The sequence below is a fragment of the Peromyscus maniculatus genome, chromosome 2 (genome assembly GCF_049852395.1).
Source record: "Peromyscus maniculatus bairdii isolate BWxNUB_F1_BW_parent chromosome 2, HU_Pman_BW_mat_3.1, whole genome shotgun sequence".
Taxonomy (NCBI): domain Eukaryota; kingdom Metazoa; phylum Chordata; class Mammalia; order Rodentia; family Cricetidae; genus Peromyscus; species Peromyscus maniculatus.
The window spans coordinates 103,426,288-103,448,339 of record NC_134853.1 but is presented as its reverse complement, the minus strand read 5'-3'; the positions used below and the strand labels follow the sequence as shown (position 1 = coordinate 103,448,339).

Genomic DNA, 22,052 nt, shown 5'->3' with positions numbered 1-22,052 from the left:
TATTTATACGGTTGGAGTTCAGTTTTGCTTTGTTCAGTTTGTGACTGTGCCCTGGTTTTTTCCTCCTGAAGTGAGAAAATCTTAAATTTACAGGTTTTACAGGAGCCCACAGTCGAGAGACTTTGAATTTTAAAAGAATTTGGATTTTTAAAGAGACTCACTGTATTAAAGAGATTGACTTTTTGAAGACTGTGGGACTTTAAATTTGCAATGTTCATGTTGTAATATTGAGATTAATGTGTGATCTTGGGGAAGAACAAGAAGGAACAGTTATGTCTCTACATTAATCATAAGGCAATTAGATTCAAAGGAAGAAAGACAGTCCAGGTCTTAAAGTATCTTTTATATTATTATATTATTTTAATAAAATATATTAAAGGCTTTATTGAGATATAATCAACATACCATGCAATTCCCCCACTTGCAAGTAAAATTCAGTGGTTTTAAAATGCAGTCATCAAGTGGCCCAACCATCACTTCAATTAATTCAAGAATATTTTCATCTCCATCCAGAGAAATGCTGCACCTCTCTGCTGTCTCCCCAAGTCCAGGCCCTCTCTCCAAGTTCTAGCCAACCACTGTTCTGCTTTCTCTCTCTATAGATATGCCTATATACTCCAGAAATATGGAGTGGGTGCCTTCTCTTGTGATTGGCTTCTGTTACTTAGGAAGATGTTAAAAAAGTCATCCATACTGTCATCTCTATCACTTCATACTTTTCCACTGCTGACTAGTATCCCATCATATAGCTATGGCATTTTATATTTATCCTTTCATTTGTAGGTGTTTGAATTGTTTCTCTTTTCTGTAGATATTGGAAATGCTGCTGTGAATACCTCCTCCCCTCCTACTTTTCTATCCCAGGGCTGGGGATTGAACCTTGGACCATGCACATTGCTCTGCAAGCCCTCCATGACTGAGCTATATCCCAGCCCCGCTGATGCCGTGAATAGTTTTATACATGTTTTATGTCAACATAATTTTTCATTTCTCCTAGTGCAATGTTTTTTAAATAAGTTTTAACTACATTTCTTATTTTTCCTATGATTAAGGGGACTGTATTTTAGAACTTAACTCAGAAATGTCATGCATACAATTTCAAGCCTCTTAAATATGGGATCATCCCTTTCCTGAAATTCTACTGTTTCTTGGTAATAGGAGAAGAGAGGCTGTCTCTTGGGGCAAAGTGGGAGCTGGCTAACTTGGGATCCTAGACTGAGGAGCAGGTGTGATGGACTTTCCTTTGCTGCACCAAGTACAGGCCTTGCCCGCCATAGGCTCACAACTTTTAGCAATCACAGTCTTCTTCCAAGGACTCTGTGAACACACACTGCAGCGAAGAATGAAAATGAATCAGAGTTAGAGACTTTGGGAAATTTACAGGGAAGAGGTGGGGGAAGCAGCCTCTCTGATACAGGCCCATGAGAGCCTCACTCTGCCCCTGGCATGAGACGTGGAAGTATCATCCTGTGTGTCCTGTGGGCCTGCAATAAAAAAGAGGGCTCTATATTAATTTATAGTAACCTTCTTCCAAGAAATGCAGAGTGTCTCAAACAGTCTTTCACTTACTCCCTGGAGGGAATATGCATAAAACTTGCATAAGAAATAACTCCTTTTAAAATTTACACTCTCCAGTTAGTGCTGGGCAGAAATAGAACTAGCAAAGTGGACCTCCAGACCAAACATTCCACTATATTATTGTCAGTGTGCTTTATAAATCAATGTATATCCAGAGAAGCAGGGCAGCCCCATGACTCAACTCACTGATGACGGCATTTCTTTCCCTGGGCTGTAAACTTTTTCTTCCAAATTATAACCCCTTGCTAGGACATGCTCCAGGAATTGGAAAGATATCTTACAGTTCATCTACAGTACGTGGCTTAGGCTGCATGGTCCTGTGCATGAGTAGCCCCAGGTTTACTTTGTCCTCCAGCTCGAACCTCCAAGCATCCCAACTGGGAACTGAATGAAGATCCCCAGAACAGCTCAGCATAGAGGGAGAAGAGTTTTTGTCATAGTTTTATTTCTGATGCTGTGATAAAAACACCCTAACAAAAAGTAACATATGAGGAAAGGGGTTTATGCAGCCTGCAATTCAAGGTTACTGTCAATCATTGCAGGAAAGTCAAGGCAGGAACTTGAGACAGCTGGTCACATCAAATCCACAGTCAAGAGCAGAAGGAGTGAATGCATACTTTTTCACTGGCTTATTGTTGCTCGGGTGGGTTTCTCCACTCATAACAGTTCAGAACCTAGGTGGTTGATCCCACAGTGGGCTGGGTCTTCCCACAATAAGCTTAATTAAGACAATCCCTTACAGACATGTATTCAGTCCAGCCCAGTGCAGACAATCCCTTATTGAGACTCTCGACTTGTGATTATGGGTTATGTCAAGTTGTCAAAGCTATCTTTAACCTTTAACCTTTAACCATCACACTTAACCCTTTGCCAACTTGACACACAAACATAGCACTTTTAAAACCATAATGTTCCACTCCTAATGCCCAAAGTCTCTACTGAGGGTCTGGGAAAACAGTTCAGTTTATACAGTACCTGCCACAGAAGCATGTGAATCTGATTTCAAATCCCCAGTGCCCATACGAAGGTCTTCTGTGCTGATGTGTCTGTAATCTCAGTGCTGGGGGAAGGGTAGAGAGAGGAAGATCTCCAGAGTTCTTTGGGCAGCCAGTGTAAACCATTGAGGAGTTCTCTGTTTAGTGAGAGACACTGTCTCAAAAAAATAAGATGAAGAGAAATTAAGATGCCTAGCCTCTGGTCTGTACACATGTACATATGCATACCCACACAGAGTTAAAAACATAATTTAATTTAAAAAAATACTCATGTTGTAAGGTTCTTAGGACTTAACTCTAAGGGGAAAAATGGTCAGGGCCACATTAGTTCATCTCAGAGAATTGTACCTGGAGATGTTTGTGACTTTCCATTCATCCCTGACAGAATTCTAAGTTCTATAAATCCTTTCTTGATGAAGATTAGGGATTGGAAATCTTAGTTCAGTTAGCAACAAAAAAATTCAATGCAATGCCCCAGGGTTCCTCTAGTGCCCAGAATGTGTTCTTTTGGTGAGTGGGTGGGGGCTCACATAATTTTAACACACATTACTTAAAATTCATGTTATTTGTCAACTACACTAGTTCCATGATGTCTGGAAGCCTAGTCCAAGATGAAAAGGCAGGACCCTGTTGGAAATTAAGAATTCGAAGATGGAGAAAGCAGAACATCAAGACAAACATGAGCCATTTCTATGTAACGAATCATTGTGATTGTTCATGTTGCACACCCGTAAAGGCCAGCCATCCTGCCAAAATTTAAAAATAAAAGACTCTCACACTGGAAAATCTGTTGACACAGAATCTGCATCTCCAAATGGCTGCACATAATTGGCTGATGCCGAATAGTAGCTTACGTTAGTTTGATGGAACTGCCATAATCAAATGCCACAAAATCCAGTGGCTTCAGCAAAGAGAATCTATCACCTCAGAGTTTGAGTCTCAAATCTGAGACCAATGATCAGCAGGGCTGATTTCTTCTGAGGATGTTTCCTTGTCTGGCATCTGGTCTCCTTGTCCTTGTACCTTCCTGTGGTCATGTCTGTGTCAACATCTTATCAGGACCCCATCAGTCGCCTTAGCTTAAGGCTTATCTCACTGAAGCATAATTATGTCTCTAAAGAACCCATCTCCTGGGAGCTGGAGAGATGGCTCAGAGGTTAAGAGCACTGACTGCTCTTCCAGAGGTCCTGAGTTCAATTCCCAGCAACCACATGGTGGCTCACAACCATCTGTAATGAGATCTGGTACCTTCTTCTGACCTGTAGTCATACATGCTGTATACAAAATAAATAAATGAATCTTTAAAAAAAGAAAAAGAAAAAGAAAAAGGTTCTAAGTACATTAAAAAAAAAAAAAATCTCCTGGAGCTGGTGAGATGGTTCAGCAGGTAAAGGTGCTTGCTGCCAAGATTGATCTGAATGTGATCCTCAGAACCCAAAACCTGGAAAGCCAACCCCTGAAAGTTGTCCTCTGACCTCCATAAATGCATACACACAATAAATAAATAGATAAATCAATAAACAAACAAACCTATCCCAAATACAGCCCTATTCTGAGGCTCTGGGGATTGGGGCTGTAACATGAATTTTGGAAGTATGCAGTTTAACCCATAACGTGGTTATTTCCTTTAAATGGGGACACAGTGCTCTGAGTCACTGAACTAGCCATCTGGTATACCCTTCTCACCGGGGTCTTCCCCTTCCTGAGGTAGGGTTACCACAGGCCAACTCATCCGGGTGCTGTTCTTCCTCCTGGCTTTCTTCTCTCACAGAGAGACCCACTCTTCCAGACAGTATACAGACCCGTGACACTCTCATCTGGGACAACAGCTCATACTTCAGTCATGGTTATAGAACTAAGGTTGCTGCTCGAATGATCTTCACGGGGGCAATCATGAGATGCCTAATAAATAGCGATGATGATAAGCTGTGCCCATTACACGGAGATAACAGTTGAAGGCAGTGCAGAAGGAAGGAGCTGCCGTGAGGCATAACCGACTGCTCGTGTTCGAGACAGGACATACAGGTTTGAGGAGTGGAAATCTCTCAGTGGCGCCATAATTCTTCCTCAGAGCTGATCACCTGACTAGATGAGGAACGGCTGTAAATTTCAATGGAAATTCAGCCTGGTCTTCATACCTAGTTGCAGAAAAATGTTAGCCAGATTATAGCTGAAAACTCTGCTAATTCTGGGGACGTTTTGGTCTAGTGCCTGGAACAATTACAGCATGTATTCACACCTACCACACTCGACACTGAGCAGAACTTCCAGCACAACACTTAGTACTTTATTTTTAAAAGCAATAGCAGCGACTGAGTCGTGCTCACTCTCCGGCTTTCTAGCTGAGCTTCCCATGAGACTGGAGGGTGAGGGGCATCTGTGCTGACAAGAGATACGTTTTTGTGCTTTTAAAAAATCTTTGCTCAGAATCAGGAAACTTTGGATGCTGGAACACGCCTGCACCTGCACTGACATTAACAAATCACATTTGCAGGGTTCTGAGAAAAGATGGTTCAGTGTACTGCTTATTCAGCACTGTAACTTAAAGGAGCCTTAAGACATCTTACTCAAAACTATTTGCTTTTGAGACAAGGAACAAGAGGTTCTGAAATTTCAGATCGCTCTCCCCAGACCAGAATATCACCCACAATGCAGTTGTTGTTGTTTTTAGACCCGTGTTCTCCCCACCTAAAGGGATTGCTTTTAAGCAGGCTTTGTCCTGTTAGCCTAAACTGTATGGAAAGAAAACCAAATAAAACAAACTAGCGCGCACACACCCTGCCCTCTCTACAGCAGAGTCTCTACTCCGGAATTAAGAAAGAACGGCCAATGCTACTCCAACTAGCTTAGCAAACGGAAGAAACTTTGGTGAGGTTGCTTTAGGCAGCTCTAGGAGCTGGTCTCCACACAGCTCTCTGGAATCCTATGTGAGTCTAACACCAGGGGGCGCAGCATCCTTTGTCCTGACTAGAATTGAACACAGGCTCTGAAGCATGGCTGGGCCTTCAAGAAAGTTGGTTTTTATTTTTACTTTTTCCCCCCTATTTCCACAGTTTCTTCTTGGAACCAGCCAACTCCCCAGGCTCCTTCACATGTTCTCCTTCCTTCCTAGAGGCCCTCAGATTCTCCCCATAGGCAAGATTTAGCAGGAAGGGCCAACAGCCCCTTCGCATGCCTGTTCCTCTGCTAAGTCTAGGAGACCCTACCAGGGACCTATCATTTCTTTTCATCAGGCCCCCAAATTAAAGAAAGTTTGAAAACAAAGTTAAGCTTTTTAAATCGAGACAAAATGAGCATGATGTGAGAGCTGGTATATATCCATCCTTTCCACACACACACTCTCTCTCACACACCCACAGACAAATGTAATAAATAATTGTTTCTGAAAAGCTTGCAGGTATGGTTTCCCCCAACCATCTACGAACAGCCTTTGGTAGTGGATGCTTACTAAAGGGACAGAGTTTAAACATCTTTTAGGCCACACCTTTGCTCCTCTTAGCCAACCACTCTGAACAGTTTCCCTGCATCTCTAAGTCCTAACCAACTTGTCTTCAGCAGTGGAAAGAAATCTACTCCACACACGCTAAGTCTTACCCATATTGCAGATCCAGTGCTCCCATTCCCACAGAGAAACGAGCATCTCCTTTCTCTTTGTAACCATCAACCTCCCAAAGCACTGTCTTTTACAAAGTCCCCAGGTTCGCTGGGTATGGTGGCTCACACCTTTAACCCCAGCACTCAGGAGACAGAGGCAGACAGATCTCTGTGTATTTGAGGCTGGGCTGTTCTACATAGCCAGTTCCAGGAGAAAGACATCCCCCACCATCTCAAGGGGGAAAAAAATCCCTCATTCTCCATTGTTCTAACTGCACACAGGGTTCTAAAGACATCTTTGAAAAGCAGCAATTATGTTTATAGAGAAAGAATTTGAATGTACATAGTCCTTTTCTTGACTCTCATTGTAGTTCCCCAACAACTCTAAGGGACAGTCAGGGGAATCTAAAACTTAATAGGCATGTCCCAGTCCTGGCCCACCACAGGGTGGAGGCAGTCTTGGGGTTTCTGTCACGAGGCTTGGAAGAGGACAGTTTGTGCAGTTACACCAAGGTCTAGGAAGAATACAACCATTACAAGTAATTATTAATATGGTCTCAGTTCTGAAAACACATAGCAATGTTTGGCTCCTGAATAGGACAGATGGAAAGAAAAGGAAAAAAGAAAAGTTGGTATTAACACTCATCTCATAGACCTTTTTGTTATCAACAGCATCACCACTTCTTTCTCCCACTTCTTATTAGTTCCTGTAGAGCAGCGGGAAGAGCAGAGCCTGGAGACAGGTAGCCATGTTGTGTTAGCTTGAGAGCCTGCCTTTCTTCCCTCATAAAATGATGATAACATCTTCCAGTTACACAGCCAACCACTGAAATGAAAACTATAAACGTTATTTTGGGAGAGAGAGTGGAGTTGGAGGCTTTTACTTTCAGTTTATGTTATTTTATATTATTGGAGGAATTTTGATTTATGCCTGTCTTCCTTTCATATCTTTTACATTTTGTTGGGGGCTTCTGGGAAGATGACTTATGCAATGTGTCTGGATGGCACGTGCCCTGGCACACAGTTGATACTCACTGAACAGTAGTTCATTGTTAGCTGTTGTACCTCCTTCGAACTGAGCAAATGGACTCCAAACTCAAGACATCCAGAGGCCGCTGCAGACCCTGCTCCCAGCTCCTTCCACATCCTCACGTCAAATCCTTTCTCTGCACCTCAGTTTCTTCAAAAATGACAAGTCAGAGGCCAGTTGATTTGGAAAGCTGTGGGAAAGTCAGACAACCTGCACAGCACCCCAAACTGCCTGAGATGCTGTCTCCACTTTAGTCCTGCTCGCTCTGCAGGAGGAGGCTCTCAAGCTTGGGCTGAGCAGACAGGATGCTTCCAGGGAGAAACTGCCATGTAGTCTGTGCTGAGAGAGGGTCATTCAGAGACAGCTGAGCAAGCTCCAAGACAAGTACAGAAAGTTAGGGAACAAATGATGTGCGAGTATTGTGTAAGGTCATCAGCTTTGGGGGCAGACAGGAAAAGGCTTCAGCTGTTTCTCTGGTACACTTGTCACCACAGTCATCTCCAGAGGACAGGGACGCCCTTGGTGGGACAGAAGGGACATAACTGAAGGTTAGGACATTCATGGCCAAGTGACAACCAGCACCTCAGATTCCCTAGGGTGAATTCTGTCTCAGGGTCCAGAGCTGAGCCCAGACTTTCCCTAATCAGACACGCCCACCCCCCACCCCCCCCAGCTTTGGACAAGAACAGAAAGAACATACTGCCCACAAGAGTTGAGCTAAACAATGTCCGTCGAATTTCTTCCCTGGTTGCCTTTATCTGAACAAGAGCAGAGAGGATAGGTGGGTGGGGCTTAGGAGGTGAGGGTTCAGCCGCCCCCACCCTGCTTCCCACCCTGCTTCCCACCCTTAACAACTGGTCCTTGGGGGCCCATCTGCATATATATACACACACAGTGTCTCTCTGAATCCTGCCCATACATTCCCCACCCTGCTCAGAAGAGGAGATTTTCTGTCTGTCCCCTTTGTCTGCCTTTGGGCTTGGGGGACTAGAGGCAGGTAGTCTGGTCTTTAGGAAGGTTGTGACTTTCTTTTCGCCTCGCAGTCTCCTTCCTATTTAAAGCAGCGCCGCCTGTCACAGCATCTCGGTGCCAATATTTGTAGGCAGATTTTCTGACATTGTGAGGGGGGCATTCAGAGCAGATGGGAAGCCCTTTCCCAAGGCCATCGGGCAGAGCAGAAATCAGTTTCACCAGCACCCAGCAGGAATCCTTAGTCCCCAATTGCAGTCAGCACCCAAAAGCTGTGTGTGTGTGTGTGTGTGTGTGTGTGTAAATTCGTGTCTTTAAATTATGTGTCAGCGCCTGTTAAAATTACAACTCCCCCTGAAGTCCATGCTGTCAGTAGTGCCTGCAACTCTGAGGCATCTGGAATAACGGTAGCACAGTTTACCAATACCTGGAAGACCCTCCTTTTTAAAGGAGGCCTTGAGATGGGGAGGCGATTTGCACTAAGGGGTGGGCAGGTAGCAACAGCTCCGGCTGGTCTCCAGAGGCAACAAATAAAATGCCGCTCCAACTAGCACATTCTGACAACGTCTGTCTGTGTAATTCTGTATTTTTAGAGAAACGCCAACGATTGTGCTTTACAAGTCACTTTCAAAGGCATCCCCGAAAGTCTGACCACTTGTTAAAACGCTTGCTTTTCTATGTGTTCTTTTTTTTTTTTCTGTGCCCAGTTAGTATCTCTAGTAAGCAGCATAGTTTATTATCCTTGGGTCCGTGTCCCCCCTCCAACCTTGAACTAAAATAAAGCAGGGGCTCCCGAGCTGAACGCTGAAAATTCTGCGGGCCTTCTCGGCTGGAGAGGGTCTCTAACCAGCCCGGAGACCAGCCTGGGGAGAGCCTACCCTGACGTGCACCGGCAAGTTGGTACGAGTCTTACTTAGCAAAGGCAAACGGAGAGGTCCAGGGCAGCCCAAACCTTGGGGTGACCAGAAACAGAAAGGTAAACAGGGAAGAGAAGTGTCAGGAAGGACCGGAGACGGTGCGGGCTGATCAGGCGAATATTGCTAGGATGATTAAGTACGGGTGGGAACCCGTGGTGCGGTGCGCAAAGAGACCTGAGAGTCTTTTAGTTTCCAGTCACAGCCTCCTCCACCATTCCTGCGTGATGAAGTCTAATGTCTCTCGGGTCGGCGTAGCTCCACTATTAAAAGGAGTGTCCTCAATAACTTGAGGTTTACCTACTTACTTCCCCCCAGTTTCCTAACATCTGTTCCTATTTCGTTTGGAGCCGAATAGTAGGTGGCTATGACGGATAGAGACGCATGGCCTTAGTAAACTAAATGCGGCAGTTCCCCAGCCGCACGGAAAGTTGCTCTATCTCCTCTGATGCTCCAAGAAGACCCCCGATGGGGGCTCTTCCAAATATCGATGCTCTCCAAACCCAGTGGGGTTCGCTGTCAAAAAAATAGGAACCCACATCAGAGCCACTTGATGGAGAGCCTGCGCTCCCAAGCCTCTAGCAGCGTCACACCCGGTTGGCTGCCCGAAGCCTGGGGAACGTGCACCAGAGCGGGACTGCCCTTTCCGAGTGAAACTTCAGCCCCAACGGTCTTCCCCACAAGTTTGTGGGATACACGAGCCTTCCAGTCCCCCAGCTTCTAAAAATGTTCTCCACAGGCTCACTGTGTCCTTTTTAGCCGAGCGTTCTTCTGCGGCTGAGTTACGAAGGCGCTGGAGCAGTGACGCCCTTCCAGCAAAGTGGGAGCTCGGAGCAGCTCTTGAGAACGGCTGGCTTCCACCGCCTGCTCTAGCTCTTGGAGAAGTTGAGCGAATTTCCGCATGGGGAGAAACGCGCTGTTTGGAGCGCACAGTGGGGGCAGGAGTCTAGCAAGCTGCACCCAGCTCTTTGTTTTTGAGAGAATGACACGCTCTGGTCGTGCGAATCCACCACACTGCTTCGTGGTTTCCGAACTTAGAGAATCGTGCCGACGTTCGGCAGCGTGCAGCGGCTTGAGACTGTTTTTAGTTTCTGGAGAACGAGACTGATGAGCCGGTGCAGCTCCCCAGGCATCGCCGGGCTCAGCTGCCACCACCACTTGCTCCCCTTCGGCCAGTGTCCCGTCTCTGTCTCTAGCCACCCTTTGAGCAGTCAAACCTCTTCTCCGACTGCTTAGGGGGAGGAGGATAGGATGCGTAAGTTGCAGAGTGCCCCAACCTGTAGTTTCACCCTGCCTGGTTTAAATATCAAAGCCTGGCCCGCGTGGGCAGGCTTGCAACTGGGCCCAAGACACAGACTTTTATTTGTGCAACGAAAAACGGGATGTGCGAGTCACTTGAGATAATCATGGTTTTTCTTCATTCGTCAACTTATCCCTCAAACAGCTAGAGCTGATCCGTTAGAAAGGAGGCTCAGCAAGCTTAAATAACTGGCTTCCAGCTGTAAGCTAACCGGCGATTTGGTTATTTCACACACACACACACACACACACACACACACACACACACACACACACTACTATTACAAAAGTTCCTAAAGAACCCTACTTGGCTTTAGAGATATGGGAAGATCCCTCCTTAAAATGCCCTAGCCCTGGACAAGGAGGGGGCGCGCTGCTCTTTCAGCCTAAGAACTGAATTCTGTATTCGGGTGGTGCGTGGTAAGGGAAAGCTACAAGCCAGGCTTGTGGTGTGGAATGAGCGCGCTGCGATTCCTTTCAGGAGCATAGATCGGGCAGAAGTGGGTGTCCCACTTCTGCCCGGCAGAGTTGCACAGTCTGGGGCCGGAATGGTCCTCTTCCCCCAAGAGATTGCTAACCGGAATCCTTTGCCGGGAGCCATAGGTGCGCGTGGTGCGCATTGACCCAACGCGAAGTCGTGAAACCGCTAGTTGTGGCCCAAAGATGACTGGCACGCATCACTTTCACAGGGCGGGGGAGATGGGGGACTCGGCCCCTCGGCGGGAGGATCTAACACTGCCTTGGCAGACAAGCTTTCCCAGTTCCTTCTCTGAGCCCTTGCCTGGCAGTGCCTTCTGCTGCCATCTAAGCCCAGAACCCCTGGACTTGTCCTCTCTCTCTCCCCCAAGGAACCTCTCGGACTCCCCACTGTCACCAGCCCCCTAACTCTCCCAAGAGTGACCCTGGACTCCTTAATTTTTAACATCAGGACCTGGTCCCTCCTCCGGTGTCCCAAAGAGTCTCTCTCCCTTCCTCCCTGCTCCCCATCCCACCAAGGTGCGCGGCTGGCCAGTTCCAAGCTTCTGTCACTGGCCGAGCTACCTAAACTTTCAAAGATCAGTTTCCTGGTGCTTTGACACCTCAGAGTTGGCCCCCAGCGGGCTGTGGCAAGGAGAGAAAAGTAGCCACCCATTCCTCCTTCACCTATTCTCCTCTCCGCCCACCAGCTACCCCAGCGCAAACCTTGCCTGCCGGTGGAGGGGGAGAGCAGAAGTCCCCAAGACACCAACTGTGCTGGCCACGGAGTTCTTCTCGCACCCCTCCTCTGTGCGGGCCTCTGCCGTTCTGCCCTCTCCTCCCCCATCTTGCTTTCAGCAGCGGCAGCGGCGGCAGGGACTCTCGGACTTGCAGTTTGGGTTTCAAATTTATTTTGCCTTGCTTTAATTTTGTTAAAGGTTCCACCCTGCCGGAGCCTGGAGCACCGCTCTCCAGTTTTCCAGTCAGGAGTTCGGATGATGGACCCTTGGAGCAGGGTGGGTTGTCCCTCCACGGAGGCCCAGGGGCTCCCTGTTTCCCCGTGGTCTAGTTCTGTCGTCCTGCGGTGCCCCTCTGTCTCCCTCGCACACCCCCATAGCTGTACATTAAGGCAGATATGGTTGGCTATGGAGGAGACAGGAGTAGGAAACACTGGAGAGGACACCCTGTTTCTATGACTGTCCTGAGCTCTTGGCACACAGGCTGAACTGGAGGTGACCAAGTTCACTCTCTTGGGGTTGCCCAACTCAGTGCGCTGAACCTAAATAGGAGACTTCTAACACAGACAGGACCTCAACTTGCTTGATTTGCGGCTTAATCTGTTATTTTGTCTGGGATTAGTGAAGTTTGAGATTTGGGGGATCCACATTTACTAGCCCGAGGCTTCAACTTCCAAGCCAGGAAACCCATAGGAAAGTTCCAGAGAAACTAGATCTCCTGTGCGCTTCTGGGAAGCCTGTGGGGAACAGAATGAAATCCTGGGTCTGAGCTTTTCTAAACACCACCACTTGAGGTGTGAAATGGAACTTCATCATGGTCCCCACTTTGCCTTGATTCTCCCCCATGGCAAGCGACACCTGGCCAGAATCACATCCTAAGGGCAAGAGGGTTCCTGGATGAACCAATGTCTGTCTGAATTAGTTTTGTCTTTTTGCTCAGGGTTAGGTGGCAACTGGTGCCATACTGAATTTGAAACTATATGCACTGGCAGGAGCATCCCCCGATCTCATTCCCACTTCCATTTGCAGGGTCTCTTTCTACAACACCTGTCAAGCACATAAGCTAGGAAGGAGCTCAGAGTCTCCAGCTGGGTTCCCTACTAGGCACTTCAGACAAACCTGACCCAAACCCTGACTGCCAGGAGCCAAGCTCCCACCCCCATCCACAAGTCCATGAGACCTCCATCACCAACCCCAAGCCAGGCCCTGATGGACTGGCCAGTGTTGGAGCAGAAACCCTGTTAGAGAAAGCGTCCTTGAGCGTTACCTGAGAGGAAAAAAAAGGTTTCTGGACCCTCAAAGCAAAACAGGAGACTGACTCCTGCTCTGGCTCTCCTGGGGAGGGCATGAGAAGAGAAAAACCGAGGTACCAGTGCTACTTTCAACTTTGAAGTTTCCACAGAATTGTCTTTCTAGTCCCTAACTCTTTGCAGATGGGTTGGAGGGGAGCCCCTAACCCCGAAGAACCATCCTCTGCTGCCTGCCCCGATCCACTCACCATGGCATAAGCCAGTATTTCTAGGGCAGAAGCTCCACTCTGGTTTGTATCTGCTGTGATTATAAAGCATCTCATTCACAGAGGAGAGCAAGTCCAGCCCCTTCTCCATCTCTGCCCCTGTTGTAGCCTGCTAAAGCTTCGGACACTTTGCTGCATTTATGTTGAGTCTCCAGAACTTCAGATTTCTCAGGGAGATGTTAAGGCAGGTAAGTCACATCTGCCTTGGGTGTTAAAACAGTACTTAGGAAAAAGCTGGCTGGGCTTCTCAAGGAAGGACTGGAATGGATTGGAAGATGGAGGCAACAGGAATGGGGAGGAGCACAGACTGGGAGGGTTGTGGGTTTTTTTTTTTTTTTTTCCCACATCTCTTTTGGAAACTATCTCCTTTACACCTGAACCTATTTGAATTATTGCCAGGCAGGACAGGAGGCTGGAGTTCTTCCTAGGAGAAAGTCAGACATGCGGGATGTCTGTCTTCTACATCTCTATTAAAGATAGCTCTCCATTAAGTTCAGCACCTTGCCTTTTAACAGGTCACCTCTGCCTGTGTGTTGATGGTGAGTGCAGCCAGAGAGGGTCTCAAGGCAGACTTCTGAACCCTCAGAGGTCGGCTTGACATCTGGGAGCCTGGGAAGAGGGAGCTGGGCTGAGGAGGAACCCACCAAGCGCTCCCTTCCAAGCCCCGTTCTGTTCAAGGAGGGCTGCACATTTGTGCTTCTGATCCTCAGGTCCAGATTCAGAGGAAGAGCGAGCAAGGGGTGTCTGTGTTTGCCGTTTTCACGCTGTGCTTGTGTCGAGGGCTCTCCCATTTTTGTCTTCTCTTCCTTCCCCCTTAAGTCTTGGCAACCTGGGAGGGGGCAGCTTAATGGGTACTAAGAAATGGACGAGTTTATTCCTGTTAATCAGCTACAGAACAGCACAAACACTGACTCTCCATTGAAAATAGGATCAAAAAGGGGTGGGGGGAGAGAAAAGGAAAGAAAACTAAACGTTATCTGGGTAGGAACTAGTTGGAACTGAGAAATGGGTAATATGGGTGCACTTGCTGATCCTGTCTCTTTAAGAAAAATCCATAAAGGTTTTTCTATCAGCCCAGTGTCTGGGAAAGAAGCAAACTCACTGCTTGGAACAAAAGAGACAAAGAGGCCAAACAACAAAACAAACAAACAACTCCCCCTGCCCCTGTGGAGAAACAATAGACTAGAAACAGCAAGTGCAGTTACGGCCTGGCCGGCTGCTCCTGTCCACCTGCCAAGTCTCCCCACTCCGCTAGAGACCTTCTCTCTCCCCCCTCCCTCCCAAAGCCTTTTCTGTCTTTCTCTGTGTGACTCTCTGTCTGTCTCTCCTGGGGTCTGGCTGTGTGTGTGTGTGTGTGTGTGTGTGTGTGTGTGTGTGTGGTTTTTAATTTCACTCTGTCTCAGAAATCTTTGTGCACACCCCCCTCCCAACATTAACACCCCCGGCATTTATTTACTATCTGCCGATTTCTTAGACCACCTCAGCGGCTCTCTTTTAAGTGCCCAGCTCCTCAGAACCTATGCTTTCCCCCGGCATCCCTTTTGTGTTTTCTCTGCAGCAGCCTTTGCCAGGAGTGCCCGAGTCCATTTGCACTTCAATTTCACCCATTTCTCCTGTTCGGCTCTTTGCTCCTTTTCTCTGCAGCTCTGGCATCCTCCCTCCCCATCCCCAAGCCGCCCTTTCTTCACGGCTTGGCACCGCTTGCTCGGGACTCTATGCATGCCTGCCTTCTCTTTCTCTCACTCCCTCTCTCTCTCGTCCCCTCTCCTCTGCAGCAGGCCCCCTCCCCTTTGCCCCCCAATCCAGCCCTTTTCTTTCCGCTTTTCCCCTCCCCTTCAAACTTTCATAAAATACTGTAAACAACCTTGCCTGGGGATTGCTTTTCTTTGTGGAGTGAATAGAAAGCTTTGGAAAGTGAGAAACGGAGAAAGGAAAGGAGAGGACACGTGGAAACTGCAGTCAGCAGAGGCTGTGGCACGGAACCAGCTCCCAGCCAATAGTCTTGCTCCCTTTCACACTGTCTTTCAAATAACCCCTTTTGTGCCAGCATCCCTCCTGAGGCATCTGTGTCTGCTCAGGAAGGCCTGGCCCAGGCCCGGATCCCCTTTTCAACGGGGCCTTAGGGGTGAACCCAGGCACCCACACCCATGGGGAGAGTTGCTGTTGATTTGGTCAGGGGCTTGTCACCCCCAACCCCTCATAGGAGGTAGGGGGTTTCCTGGCAATGTCAGCAAGGGCTTCTGCTTCTTTCTGAGAGTAGTTTGGAATGGTGACGGTAAAAGAATATTTCTCCAAGGACTAGAAAAGAACAAGTTCCAGTGAATTCTGGTCTTGTGGAGAGAGGGGATTTGACTGTTGGAAGCAGAGCTAAGGGCTCCCACAGCCAGGAAGGCCATGGCCAGGAAAGTGCTCATCCCACCGCCCAGCCATGTCCACACACACTGTGTGGCTCAGGCCACAAAACCAGGACAAATTATCTTCCTGGCCTCACCCCCTCTCTTCCTCTTCTCTTCGGTAATACGCAGACAAAAACATATATGGGGCAATCCTGAGGGGAGGAAGGCATTGAGCCTTAGACGACTATTAAAAACAGAAGCCGCAAATTGACTCTCGCTGTTTGGTTGCCTGGTGATGAGGACGGTATGAAGAAACACTGATGTTATCAGGAACGAACGTAGGGCTGGGGCTCTAGCTCAGTGACAGAGCATTCACACAGCCTGTGTAAGGCCCTGGCACCTAGAACAATTCTTTAAAATGTATACATGTGTATGCAAATATAGTTATGTAAATGGAGGTACCTATGGGGGGTAGCCACTTGTCGGAAGAGAAGGGAGGCATTTGAAAGTAGCTGGCCACTTCTTGGCCAGGCACCTGTGGGAAGGCTGCTGTCCCTCCGTCGGGGTGGTTTTCTAAAGATGAGCAGCTTTTCATAGGTGACAAAGCCAAGCCCAGGCCTGGCCAATGCTTCAGCCCCATTTCCTCTTTCCCTCCATGTCTTCCTTTCTCTCTTCTCCCTTTACTGGCTTCCTCCCCAAGCGATGTAATCAAAGGGGAGATCTACCAAATCACCCAGACTTTGGTGTCCTAAGGGAAACCGCACTGCGGTCTGACTCATTGTCTGAACCCTGTAGGCCATACAGCAGCCTACTCCTTCTGCGCCCCAAACGCCACCTGCAGTCACTTGTTCTCAGCTGGGGTCATTAGGCTGTGCTACCTAGTCTCCACTCTAGATTCTTCCTTTTCCAAAGTTAAGGGGGAGACCCTTATGCAGCACCTAACCTATATGTACGTGATTCACGTACATGACCTATAGAGGTCTGCTCTTGGCAGAGTGCTAAACAGAGCTCTTTGGCCAGAAACCCTAAGGAGAGAGACACAGAAAGGGGTGTGTTCTAATGAACTCTTGTGCTGGCCCAGAACAGTCCCAACTGGGAATACTGTTTTCTTGGTATTTTGACCTTGTGTCAAAATGACTGATTCTTCCCCCTCCCGGGAAGTCACTTTCTAGCCAGCAATGTTTCTGGAGCTGTTCTGGGCCACACATCAGTGCATCTGGAAGCACTCACTGGCAGAGGCCTTCTGGCTGACTGTGGCAAGGAGTGCTCTCGAGCTTGGGAGCCACGGTGGAGCCTCTAACTTGGGGGTGGGAGAAGGATCACACTGAAAAAGTTCCCACCTCCGACTGACTTCCCTTTTCCATGGTCTTATTGTGTGCTCTGCTGATTCCACCATGTCCACACTTCCTGGCTTCCTGTGTGGGTTTCCTGTTTTATCTCAGCCTCGGCAGCCACGAAGAGGCACAGATGACAGGGATGCTGGCAAGGTGTATTGTCCCTTATTAGCCAAGGCTCTTGCTTCGCTGTCCTGATACTCTCCACTACTTAGGGTGTGGCTGTGCAAACCTGCTGTGTTTCTCCATTTGGGCATTCTGACAGCCATGCACCACTTTTCTGTAAACTACAAATACGGTTGTCCATTCCTCCTGGAAGAACTTCCGCATGTAGACTTCAGCCGCCATGTCCCAAGTGTCCCTAAACTGTGGACAACCTGCACAACCAAGCATGTGCTTTTAGCTCCCCAGTTCTGACAGACATGAGTGCTGGTGGTCACTTAGTCCTTTAAGATGCTTGCCTGAAATGGAAAAGACCACAGGGTGTGACTTCAGGATGTTAAGAGCTTCTGAAGCCTTCCAAAACCTTGTACTGTGTTCTTTTGGGCTCCTGTCTAAGAAGAAGCTTGAGATTATGTTTTCCTATTCTCCCATTGACCTATATTCTTCGTCTACTATATGGTTTCACTGTCATATGGTGGAAGGAAGGCATTTGTTACTTTGGTGGGTCCAGCAGGTTAAATTAGTAAGACCACTCCCCAACACTGGTAAGCTTCTGCTCCTTGCTTGACTTTGCTTCTAGTAGTCCAGACTTACACAAAACCAGCAACTCTTTTCTAGATAACCTGAGAGGAAGCACTATTTTAAAGCTGAGAACTACTGCTTACAGAGTTAAAGGAAAGCTTGCAAAACATGCTAGACACAAAGGCCACCTCCAGGTTCTAGGAGCAATTCCTGCCCCGAACAGTGGCTGTTTCTCATGGCTGTTAGATGGATTCTTTGCTGACCTTTCCTATAGAACGGAAACCTCTCCACTGAAGGGTCTGTAGAACACTTTCCCCCTCTGGTGTCTCTCAACCCTGACTGCAAAAGAATCACTGGGGAGCTTTAAAACAAAAACAAAAACAAAAACAAACAAACAAACAAACAAACAAAAAACAGTGCCCGGAGGCTCATTGTTAAGAACACTTGCAGAAGACTGGAATTCAGTTCCCAGCACTCACATGGTGACTCACAACCATCTGTAACTCTGGTTCCAGGCAACCTGACACCCTCCTCTGGTCTCCAGGAGCACTGCTCACACACAGTGCACATGCATTTAAGCAACTAAAACATGAATACATATAAAAAATTAAATAAATCTTAGAAACAAAACAAAACATTAGCAATGCCTGGGCTTCCCCTCAATGCAATTAAATCAGAATTTCTAGGAATGTGGTGTGGGTATCAGTACTTTTCTTCCCACCAGAGTGGCCCTAATCCTTTGTGAGGGTTAGACACACTGATATTTAGGCCAGGAGACCAATATATTATAATGCACAATGTTCCCTCTTTTATGAAGTACATGATGAATTCACTCCTACCGCAGGACATGGTTCTCTGGAGACAGAGCATGAAGCTGGTAGATTCTGTGTTTGTAACACATTTATTAGAGTACACAATATATCACCACATGTGTTGTTCACACAGGAGACTTAGAGGCGAAGGCTAACCTGCAAATGTAAAAAAAAAAAAAAAAACCTCTGTGATGTATGATTGGCAGGGGTTAGAAAGCTGGTACCATCCCTAACTCAGGTTGTGACCTTGGACAAGTCACTTGACCTCTTGGCCTCAGATTTTTTTCCAGTGTAAAAAAAGATGGCTCCGGCGAGAGTTCTGTGATCTGTTCTGCTGTGCTCTGGCCTTACCTGGATTTGCTAAAGTCTCAGGAACCCTGAAGCTTAGCAAGGCAACTCCCAAGTACTTTTGGAGGCTGACTCAGTTAATCATGCATATTCCTGACAGCCATTCTTCGGATGCTCCACTGAATCCCTTTCCCAGACCCTAAGTATCAGAGTGGTGATTTTTAAATAACTCTGGGCTCCCTTAATTCTCTCTCCCAGTCTTGCAAATGAGCAGATGAAGAGAATGGAGGGGTGTAATGTCTACGAGCAGTGGGTAATGACTAACAGAAGTTTATCCAGTTGGATAAGTGTCTAGTGGATTGCTGCTGGGGTCAGTGTTCGTTCTGGTCTTAATTAACATCTTCATTAATAGTGTGGGAGAGGGAATAAACAATAGCTAATGATATTTGCAGATGGTAGTAAATTCAGAGGTGTTGCATCTACCAGGGAGAGTGGCAAGAGCCATGGGGATATCAGAGATGTGAACAAGAAGCAATTATAATGATGTTTATTCTGGAAAAAGCGGAGTGAAATGTTTAGAGGGGGAAATGGCAGGGGACACTGGGAAACGCCAGAAGAAACAACCATCTCTACCATTTGTAACTTGGTGTGAATTTGGCAAATGAGGTAGTTAATAGTCTTAGAACTTCTGTTGCACGTGCTGGCACCGTCCTGAAAAACAGTAATAACCACAAGAACAATAGCAGTAACAGCATCCAACATTTGAAGCTGGGTGTGGTAGCGCAAGCCTGAAATTTCAGGACCCAGGAGATGGAGGCAGGAGGATCAGAAGCTCAAGGGCAGCCTTGTGGTATGGTGAGTCTGAGACCATCCTTTGGAGCTATGGAAGAACCTGACTTAACTCCCAAACAAACAAACAAACAAACAAACAAACAAACAAACCAGAAACCCAATGTTTATAGTGTTTACAAGCTAGACAGGATTCAAAGTAGTCTCAGTCTTAGCTCTGAAGGTTCTATGCAGCCCAGGTCTCTGTAGTTTATGACATAGACTTGTACTCTTGGGATTCTAGATGTGAACAGACCCATGTTCATGAGGAAATGAGAACTTCCTCATCCCATGGACAGAATCCTTCTACCAGTGATTTTTCCATCTCCAACCTACTTAACTCTCTTTTTCTGTCTTTAGGCAATTGCTGGAAGAATTGATGTAATCATGAGGATAGAGAGAAAACCATTGCAAATGCTCAGAATGAAAAGAATGAAAGACAGAGGAAAGGAGGGAGAAAGAAAGGAGGAGGATGGAGAGGAAGAAAGGGAAGAGAAAGGGAAATTCATATTGCTTGTGTTTCCCACAGGTACAACAGCAAGATGGGTGCTGAGCTTGGATGTACCCCACATTGTCCTTACGTGTCTAATTCTCAGTGACGCTCCTTAGCAGTTACTCCCATATCTCCTAATGAAATCAATCTGGAGAGCCAGAGAGGTTGGGCCACTGGCTATGAACACACAGGAAGGCCTTAAGTTGGGTGGAGGTTCAAATGCCAGTTGTTTCATTTTTCCACTCATGTCCCTTTGAATCACAAATCTGTTTCCTTTTCTTTCAACCTCCCCCCTACACACACCTAGAATAGCGGCAACACACAACCACACGTAGAGAGCCAGAAGGTAAAAGTGTAAAGAAGAGAAAGGACCCTGGAGAGCAGAGGACAAAGGGAACATGGCCAACATAGACATCCTTCACCCGGCTCAATGTGATTGAATTATTTATAATTACATTTTGAAATTAGGAAAAATAGACTTTCCAAACAAGAAAGGCCTCAGTACAATGGAACCTAAAATAATGTGAATTTGACCTTGAGGGAATTTGGCAGAGAGTACTAGTGTCTGAAACAAAAGTAAAATGAAAAGAAATACAGTTGAATGTAGAAAAGCCAAGACCTTTCTTGAGAAATGCAAAGCCCAGGGCCGGGTGGATGCCAAAGGTCTTCACAGTCTCATCAGAGGAGTCTTAGGACATCAGAAACATACGCCTTGTCATGGGTCTCCCTACGCCAGTGAAGCTCCATAAGCCAACATAGGTTTAGAAACTGGAAATTGAACTTTAAGAGGGATGAGCATTTCTGACCATGAGCATAAAATGTATAATTCAAAGAATCAATTCAGAGAAAGCAAAGTTGTGAAAGAGACGGCATTGCCTGGGAAGGCTCTCCCTGTCACCTTCTTCTCCTGGAGCCCTGCACAAGGGACCCCCTTATGGTCACTTCCTGACTTTTCTTTTTTGTTTGTAGTTTCAACATTTCTATCTCTTTTTGAACTGTAGATGAATAAAAGCATGCCGCCTGTTTTCTTTCATGGCTCGTTTCTTCTTCCAACCATATGTTGTGTGTAAGTAAACTCTGCCATATTTATCCATTGTACCATTGAGGGAATTTGGGGTTTCTCCTATGGAACATTTATAAAAAATTCTGCTGTAAACTTCTTGCACATGTTACCTGCTGCACATGGTGTCCCCGGGGTAGAGAGAGAAAACTTTCATCTACCGTCTTAACGGAACCTACTGGCTAGTGGGCTTGAGAGCTAAAAAGCTTTTTAAATTTTATTGAGTGTAAAATGTTTGGGAACAAAACAAAAATAAAAGGTTGGTAATATTATATGATATACTAATATTATATAAAGTTCAGTTTTCCATGTCCAGAAATAAAACTGCATTGAGACATAGTCACACTGTCCCTGGCTTCCTTTGCCCAGCATTTGCAGAATTGTGGACTTGCCTCAGAAATCATGGCCTGCGAAGCCTACACCATGTATACTTTAACATGAACACTCAGGGCCCCTTACTTAAAAAAATAAAAACAAAAGCAAGCAAACCAACACCCCCCCCAAAAAATAAACACCCCCCAAAAGCTAAAAACTCTTAAGAGTTTCAGGATGAGAGTGGACGAGTCAACCAACATGAAACCTTTAGACACATTCACCTAACGGACTGTCCCAGCATGTCTACTCAGTCACGCAACACGGGACCGTCTAAGCAAGGTTTTCCACAGCCAAGCAGCATAGACCCAAACAGGGGTCTCCACAAGGACATCGCGCATTCTCGTGAAGGTGGCCCTGCCTAAAATACTGGCCCTTCACAGTAAAGATGTGTTCATCTTTGCCCTGGAATTGGACTTAGAAGCATCTTAATTTAATAGAGAATAGTGATACCTGCCACCCCCCGGGTCCGATGCTAGTACCTTCCATTGGGGTTAAGTATGGGCAGCTTCTTTCCTTCGCACCTGCCATTCTCTGACCCCCACAAGAACAATTTAACTTCTTTCCCCCCAGAGGTCAGATTCGGCTAATACGGTCCTACTCACATTCCCTTTGGGCATCAGGTATTTAAAACCATTGACTAACAAAGACTGTGCAGTCCTCAGGGCCAAAGGAACTGAAATGCGCAAGTGCTCTTTCTGGATCCAAGTTGTAGAGTGTCTGGCCAAGTGAACTCCAGATTTCTTGGAGAAAATTT

At 46.8% G+C, this 22,052-nt stretch overlaps 1 long non-coding RNA gene across 5 annotated transcripts in view; it reads right to left on the bottom strand.

Moving 5' to 3' along the window:
- Positions 1-330: 330 nt before the first annotated feature.
- LOC102920699 (uncharacterized) overlaps positions 331-22,052 on the bottom strand; it is a 40,043-nt gene continuing 18,321 nt past the window's right edge. Inside the window, exons 2-5 of one of the 5 annotated variants that reach the window (XR_006069474.2) lie at positions 7,203-7,715; positions 6,823-6,993; positions 2,554-2,727; positions 331-1,484 (exon numbers count right to left, since the gene is read on the bottom strand). This is a non-coding gene — a long non-coding RNA (uncharacterized LOC102920699). Of the gene's footprint in view, positions 1,485-2,553; positions 2,732-6,822; positions 6,994-7,202; positions 7,716-9,257; positions 10,630-22,052 lie in introns of those variants that run through there. The other 4 variants (XR_013049174.1, XR_006069471.2, XR_442727.4 and 1 more) reach the window with 4 other exon arrangements.